Here is a 9,005-nt window from a genome sequence, read left to right on the forward strand (position 1 = left end):
CTTCAGTGGAAGCTTCAGCCACATACAAGAGTGCAGACTGTTCATACAGAGGTACACAATGACCTTTACATTTAGTTACAATAATCATTAATATTTTGGTTTAATTACAGCCTATTTTCTTCAAATAGCACATAAACAAACTTTCAAGAGATTTACATGGAAAATTTGAAAGGCTATCAACAAGCTGCATTTGTACTACAGTGACACAAAGCAACACTATATGGGAGTAGAGCTGAGTAAATGAATATTTGATACATCTAGGAATCTAATTTTCCTGTATGCAAACTTTCCTCCAAGAAACAGATCATGATTTTCCTGATTTTGTGAGTTCCTCCTAATTCTTCAGCATATCATTTGCCTGAATTAATTGCTATGGATTAGACACACACTGAGCAGTATGGTTCGTTACTTGTAATGTGTGATTGGCTGCCTAACTCACATAGTATCATTTTTTTATTCCTTGATGGGATTAATGTTTTTAAACAGGAAAAAAGTGACAAATAGAGAATAGCAACACTAAAAATTCTTTTTTTCATGTGCTTGCTCGCTTAGGCTACATCTACACGGCAGCTGGGGATGTGATTACAGCTTGTGTAGATGACAGATCACAGGGGTACATCTGGCTAGCTCATTAAAAACAGCAGTTGAGGATGCAGCAGTTTGGACTAGCAATGCATGTACATGGTCAGGGCGGGCTTGTACAGCCTCCCCTGAAGGCCACACCGCCACATCCTCGCTACTATTTTTACTGAGCTAGCTAGTTTAAAGCAAATTAAATACCCAGTTGCAGCATAGATATAGCTGTAGACACCTTGGGACAAGGACTGTATTTACTTTTATGTACAACACCTACCAGAACAGGACCTCGTTGTGGTAAGTGCCTCTGGGAGCTACCATAGCATAAATCCATTTGAAAGCAAATATGGGTATTATTATTTAGTATCACTAATTTAAAAACTTTTAAAATCAAAGTTTAGAATGGAGTAGATCACTCCAGCTGCTCTGTTCTGTACTCTCCCCTGAAGCTCTGATACTGGCCGTTGTCAGAGACAGGATACTGGGCTGGTTGGACCGTTGGTTTGATCCATTATGGCCGTTCTTATGTAAATAAAACCGAACACTTGGAATTTATTCAATTGTTAGACAGAACTGTCAATTGGGATTGCACTCACTTAGTGCACTCACACTTCTTGTCCCTTTGTCCATGATAGCTAAAACTCTGGGACTGGTGGTTTAAATGTACATTTTTTTTTCTATTTACATAAGGTGGGAGGCATAAGATTGATAAGACTCATGTAGAGGTGGGGTAAGTAGTAGGAACTTTCCGCTGTAAGGAAAAGGGGGAAATGTGCCAGCTTCTTTAATCAGCCAGTTCTTGTGCTCTCTCTAAAAATGTGGGTTTTAATCTACCAATGTGATATAAGCCATCATGTGCCAGCAATGCCCCTCTGCCATGTACATTGGTCAAACTGGACAGTCTCCTCGTAAAAGAATAAACGGACACAAATCAGACGTCAAGAATTATAACATTCAAAAACCAGTTGGAAAACACTTCAATGTCTCTGGTCACTTGATTACAGACCTAAGAGTGGCTATTCTTCAACAAAAAAAACTTCAAAAACAGACTCCAATGAGAGGCTGCTGAATTGGAATTAATTTGCAAACTGGATATAATTAACTTAGGCTTGAATAGAGACTGCGAGTGGATGGGTCATTACACAAAGTAAAACTATTTCCCCATGTTATTTCTCCCCCCCACCCCCCACTGTTCCTCAGATGTTCTTGTTAACTGCTGGAAATGGCCCACCTTGATTATCACCACAAAAGGTTTTCCTGCTCCTCCCCCTTCCTGCTGGTAATAGCTCACCTTAAGTGAGCACTCTGGTTACAGTGTGTATGGTAACACCCATTGTTTCATGTTCTCTGTGTATATAAATCTCCCCACTGTATTTTCCACTGAATGCATCTGATGAAGTGAGCTGTAGCTCTCAAAAGCTTATGCTCAAATAAACGTGTTAGTCTCTAAGGTGCCACAAGTACTCCTTTTCTTTTTTCTAAAAATGTACTTGACCAGCACTGTAGCCAGAAGTGAATGTATTTGAGTTATGGACTCTGTATTAGTGTTAAGCAGCACCAGGACACTCTTGGGGATTTAATTCTCTTGTTGTTATTCCCTGGGTTATTTCCATCTCAATATCTGGCATTTCCAGTAGTTTTTTGCTTTGTGTGCAAAATGTTTTGCAAAGCTCGAATTCAGAATCATTGCCTGATCCATAATGCAGAGAAAGAAAAGGGGAATGTAAATTTTACTATCACATTTTAGATGTTGCTTGTAATTATTAGAATTGGGAGCACTGGCTGTTGGGAGTCTGAAAGGATAGGAAACAGGAAGGAGGGAGAGGAGTTAAGAGGCTTGGAGAAAGTTACAGCGGGTGCAACAGCAGCTTGGTAAAGAGGTTTCCACTTTGAAAATAAAGTCCTGTTGAAGCTTGTTAGTACCTTGCCTGGTTGATACAACATTTTGGCGACGAGGATGGATCTTCTGCCTCTGAACCCAACTACACCCTTTCTGCAAAGCCCAGGTGAGCCTCCAATTGCTTTTATTACCTGGATCCATATGTTTGAGACTTATCCGCTTGCAAACAGTGCTACAGAGATTTCTGAAGTAAGAAAGCATGCTCTGCTAATCCACTGCCTTGGAGCTGAAGGGCAGTGTATATTTTACATTTTTCCCCTTGCAGATGATAAATATGAGACTGCACTCACTGCATTAAATAATTTTTTTGTTCCAGAAGTGAATGTAGTAGCTAATTGCTACAGATTTCGCCAGCGTGAGAAGAAACCAGGAAAACTATAATGCAGTATATTGCTTCCCTGAGGAGTCTGATTATAATTTGTGACTTTGGGAATATGGCAGATGAGATGATTAGAGACCAGCTCATTGAGAAAACAACCATGCTTCATGTAAGAGAATGCTTACTTCTAGAACCACAACTTACACTAGAAAAAACAATAACCATTGCTATCCAGATTGAGTCAGCTACAGCTGAAGCCAAAATAATGAGTATGGATACAGGAGGCACAGTCCAGGCTGTGACTCCTTTGCAGAAAAGTTTGCTACCACTGCAGACACACAATAGCAAGAGGAAAACTAATGAAAAACCACTGAATCAACAAATTCAAAATACAGTAAAAGCATGGTTTTGCTGTGGATCCCCACAACACCTTGCAAGCTACACAGGATGTCTGGCAAAAGTAGCTCAGTGCAATCATTGCAAAAATATTGGACATCTTGCTAAAGTATGTCGCAGTAGCCAGTTCAATCAACAGGCGCATGCAGTTACAATACCAGATGTTACTGTGCTGAGCGTGGACAAAATCACTACTGCACATATTCCAGAACAGATAAAGTGCACTGTAAATATTTTCGTCATACCCTCAGGCAAACCACACTCTATTCAGCTAATGTTGGACACTGGCTCAGCAGTATCTATACTACCTGATTCCATGTATCTGCATTACTGTAAAGATGTGCCTCTTACTGAACCCAAACTTCATTTGGTGTGCTATTTGAAAAACCATATTCCAGTACATGGCTGCCTGCCACTAAGAGTTACTTTTGGATGATTGCTGTGTAACTGCAGAGTTCTACATTGTCCACAAGCCACTCGTATCCTTGGCAGAGATTTATTGGCTGCTTTAAATCTCAGGGTAGTTAATGGACGAATTGATCTTCCTAAGCAAAGCACTCTTGCGGTATGCACAACAGTTTCAGCTGAGACCCAATACCAGGTTGAGGAGAAACTCAGCTGTGCTTATGGGTTTCTGCATAAAGTTAAAATGCAGAATAATGTGACGCCTGTACGACAGAAGTAACAGTGCTTACCATTTTCAGTCAGGGAAGCTGTTTCAGAGGAACTTAGAAAACTTGTTCAAAAGGACATTATTGAAGAGATTAACTCCTCGGAATGGGTTTCACCTATAGTAGTGACGCAGAAGAAGGGCGGAGGCATTCGCCTTTGTGTGGACTTAAGGGAGCCAAATAAAGCTATTGTGATTGACAGCCATCCTCTTCCTCACATTGAAGAAGTATTTGCAGAACTCCGTGGAGCAAAGATGTTTTCTACTCTTGATATGCAGAGCGCATACCACCAGGTTATGTTGCATGAAGATAGCAGAGACCTCACAGCATTTATTACACATGAGGGACTATTTCATTTTAAACGTGTTCCATATGGTCTCGCATCTGCCCCAAGTGCCTTTCAAAAAATGATGTAATTGATTCTGAAGAATCAACATGGAGTTCAGCGCTATCTGGATGATATTATCATTTTTGGAAATACTTCTGAGGAGCACGACAATAACCTACAGTCTGTACTAAACTGCATCAGCACAGCAGGCCTCCAGCTCAATAGGTCCAAATGCAAATTTAGACAAACTGAACTCTCCTTTCTGGGGCATACAATTTCTGGACTAAAACCTGATCAGCAAAATACATATTATTAAGCATGTGCCTAACTTTGTATTTGATAAGTCCCATTGACTTCTATGGAACTATTCACATAACTTAAAAAAGCTTTCTTTCTTTCTTTTTTTTTTTTTTTTTAAAAAGCTCTTATAATAAATGTAGAAAACCGGGGTGGGGAACAAAACTGTATGGTCCTTTTTGCAGATCCTCAAAGGTGTATATATAGGTCAGGCACCTAAATATATTTTGAGGGTCTAGGTCCTTGTGTCACAAACTTATCTCACCCACTGGTTTCACTATAAAAAAAAAAACAAAACATCCCCAAAAAAACTATGAAACTTACCATTGCACAAAGTCTTAGTGAAAATTAGACCTGAGAAAGCATGAATCTAATCCTCTGGTTGCAAGTTGTCTGTGAAGTGACTTCATTTTTTTTCCCCTAATTTCTTTGTTATTCAGAGTTGCTAGGCACGTTTTAATGAATACATTTCCACATGTGGCTTGCTGAATCACATGCTATTGTTTCTCTTCCCTAATGGATAACCATGATTGACTTTTTAAAAGGGTCTGAATAACTAACTGGGGTTTTGATTTAGTCAGGGAGAGGGTGGGGTCAGTTCAGGGAAGACAAAGCAGGTCTAGAGGATTTAAAACCCCGTCTGACCCCCCACACACACATTTTTACAAGAAAGACCATTCTGACTATGTAGGTAGATCCTAGATTTAAAAATACCAAGATTTATTCCTGGATGAGGTTGAGAAAGATCAAAATCTATAAACTCCAAAGCTAGAGGGTTTAACAGACAGAGCTTGTCAACACCTCTTCTTGGTGAAAGAGGAAAATCTAGCTGCTGGCCAGTTCAAATTAAACATTATAAAATCCATTTCTTGCAGCTCTGGACAGTGTTTTGTGTGGCATTTGGATTTACTTATGTTCTATTCTTTAGCATTGATGTTAAATTTGTCAAATCAATATAGAAAAGGGTGTGTGAACTATGAAAGGTGTGCCAAGGAGTCACTCTGCTCTTCTGTAGTGGATTCTGGTTGTACACTGAGCCCAGAATGAACAAAAAAGAGAGCAGGGACTCTGTCAGGGAATCTTGCTGTGATCTGTACTTTGATGGAGCTGACTTCACTGAACCAACAGCAGAATTAGGTAAACTGGTATTGCTGAGCCACACCTGTCAGCAATGGACCAGCTGAAAGGGATTTAGTTAAGCCAGGACCTCATAGCAGCAAACCTGGATGAGCTGACTCTGTGGGGTTGGATCTGGTGGCAGCAGGTCAGGACAGAGCTGGCTTCTTTGCACAGGTTCCAAATAATAGTGGACCTCTTAGACCAGGACCTAACAGCAGCAGATCTGATGGAATTGACTTTGCTGAATGAGACCTGACTGGAATGGAACTTGGCAGTGCTAACTTCCCTGAACTGAAGTATCCTCCTGGGGCCACTGCTGAGTGTAACCGGATTCCTGAATGAAGTGTAGGAATTGTTTCAACAAAAGTTTTGGGCTACACAGAAGCCAAATAGTTAAAAACTGAATCAGTGGGATATTCCATACCTCTCATATTCTCTTTTGGTTTTGCTAATTTCCTTTTATTAGGATAGCTGTTTATCTTTTTCTTAAATGCAAAGCATTTATATTCCCTGAGACTCCTGAATGGTTTACATATGGGAAAGAAACATCTGTAAAAACAAATAGTCAAGGTGTTTAGATTTAAATTTGCTAACATGGGAATGGATAAGCTAAACCTTGAGCCAAACATTTGACTTATTTGAAGAGGGACCTGCTACATATATTTAAACCTTATTACCGCTCCTGACAGCTGGTTGAAGGATTGTATGTCTTATATCTCGTGGTTCCACTTAGCTCTTTTCTTAAAACAGACTTTTATATTTTCCCCTTGTCATAGTCTCATGAAGCAATTGCATTTATGTATGTGTACAGTTTAACTTGCAAAAATCAGTCACGTGTGTGTGAGCTATAATAATCTCCTTGTCCTGGATGTGGACACAGCAGCAAATGAGATTAGAAACATGCAGAGAATTAAGTGTTCGGTAACAACTTTTATTAAACTTTTGCACAGGAGAGGGGCACTACCTGCCCATCACCCATATCAGACATTGAATTGGTTCCACTGCAGGGGTTACAGTGCTCCTTACCATATAACCTGTAAGTTGGGATAGGCTTTCACCAACCTACTCCCCAGGACTCAGCTCTCTTTGGGTCCTAGAACCCTCCCCTGCCACAAGGTGGACATAGTTCAGAGGGGTGGGGACCTTGACCCCCAAAGGCCACAAGATCTCACCCTATTCCATGAGATCAAGGCAATCATCAAATCCCAGGTCTTTTACTCTGGCAACCCTTCATTTTATCCTTTTTAACTGCACTGGAAACCGGCTGCAAATTACAATGGATTAACAACTCAACCCAAGTACCTCAGTTAGGTACTACGTGCATTCCTACTTAATCCTACTTAGTCTGAAAATGCTGTGTGGAAGGTGGAAAAACTCCCTGGTTCTCTGAAAATTGGTCCATGGGAGAAAAAATTCCTTCCTGATCCCCAAATGGATGATCTGCTAGACCTGCAGCATCTGTCAAGCCAGGTTCTCATTGCTAGTTTGGGTGGGTAGGATGGGGCTGCTGGAATGGAGCCAAAAGAGACTTCATATGGCCCCTGCTCCAGGTTAAATCCTGGGAGATGGGGAATGCTGGCTAATCAGCATCCCTCCTCCGCAGCTGGCCAATGGGTGCCAGAGACTCCAGAGGGGAGGAGCTACCTGGTGTCCCACAGTGAGTGTCCTTTCCTTCACTGCTGGAAGTGTGTCCTCCTTCACTACCTGCCCCATCAAGTTTCGCCCACCCATTGAGGCAGGTGGATGGCACATCAAATTTGATTAAAATGCCTTATTACATGTTCTCTAGCTAAGGGTTTCAAGGACACTACCCCAGTGCTCTCATAGATTTGATCCAGAAAATCACTTAAGCACATGCTTAACATTAATTTCTGTGGGTGCAGACTCTCTCAGAATGAGGGAGCTGTAGTCAGTTCCCTGAACATCCCTCATCTTCAAGACTCACCAGACAATCAAGCCCGGTGTTTTCAGAATGAAAGCTCAGATTCTAGAGCAACATGCTGTGGTTAAGGCTGCATTGTCCCATGTTATTACTGGTAGCACAGATATGCCACCAGATGCTCTCCATTGTGATTTCTGCTGTTATGTCTGTATCTGGTGCTTTTCACAGTGTTGTGTGTGCTACTTTGGTGCTTGGTTTCAGCATGCAAATCCCGTCCTGTTATAATCTAGTTCCTACTTCTGATTCTATCTCCCTCCTTCTGGCTGCAGCAGGTTTTGGTCTTTCATCCCATCAGTGCCTGCACAGGACTGTTTTGCATGCCTGTGCTGAAGTTTTTCTATGTGACAAAAATGCTCACGAGGGATCTGAACAGGAGAAATAGCCTCATGTAACAGTCTCTTAGCTGTTTTCAGAGATGACTCCACCTTACCACTACTCAGTGGGTATTCTGGGGAGAAGGGGTGGTGATCAAACTCCCATTTGTGTGAAAATTCCATGAGTTTATCTGAAGACAACAAAATATAAGATTGAAAGGGGGAGAAGATAGTCAGAAAGGAGTGATGTCCCAGGGCTGATGTCTAGACGGTGATAAGAAACCTGTAAACAGCTAGAGGAAAGAAGACCAGGGCAATTTGAACTGCCTTAGCCCAGGTCCATTTGAAGTCCTTGGAACAGGCTGATATTCAAGATTTTGGTAGATATTGATCTTTTGTGGGGGTTCTGCACTTTAGCCAAACAAGAAATCTTAAAGGCCAGTAAAAAAGAAAAAGGAGTACTTGTGGCACCTTAGAGACGAACAAATTTATTTGAGCATAAGCTTTCGTGAGCTACAACTTACTTCATCGGATGCATTCGGTGGAAAATACAGTGGGGAGATTTATATATACACACTCAGAGAACATGAAACAATGGGTTTTACCATACACACTGTAAGGAGAGTGATCACTTAAGATGAGCTATTACCAGCAGGAAGGAGGGGGGAAGAAGGAAAACCTAAGCAGTTAACAAGAACATCTGAGGAACAGTGGGGGGTGGGGTGGGGGGAGAAATAACATGGGGAAATAGTTTTACTTTATGTAATGACCCATCCGCTCCCAGTCTCTATTCAAGCCTAAGTTAATTGAATCCAGTTTACAAATTAATTCCAATTCTGCAGTCTCTCGGTGTCTGTTTTTGAAGTTTTTTTGTCTGTAATCGTGTGACCGGAGAGATTGAAGTGTTCTCAGACTGGTTTTTGAATGTTATAATTCTTGACGTCTGATTTGTGTCCATTTATTCTTTTACGTAGAGACTGTCCAGTTTGACCAATGTACATGGCAGAGGGGTATTGCTGGCACATGATGGCATATATCACATTGGTAGATGCTCAGGTGAACGAGTCTCTGATAGTGTGCCATCTACCAATGTGATATATGCCATCATGTGCCAGCAATGCCCCTCTGCTATGTACATTGGTC

Source organism: Dermochelys coriacea, chromosome 4, assembly GCF_009764565.3.
Source record: "Dermochelys coriacea isolate rDerCor1 chromosome 4, rDerCor1.pri.v4, whole genome shotgun sequence".
In the NCBI taxonomy this organism is placed as follows: Eukaryota; Metazoa; Chordata; order Testudines; family Dermochelyidae; genus Dermochelys; species Dermochelys coriacea.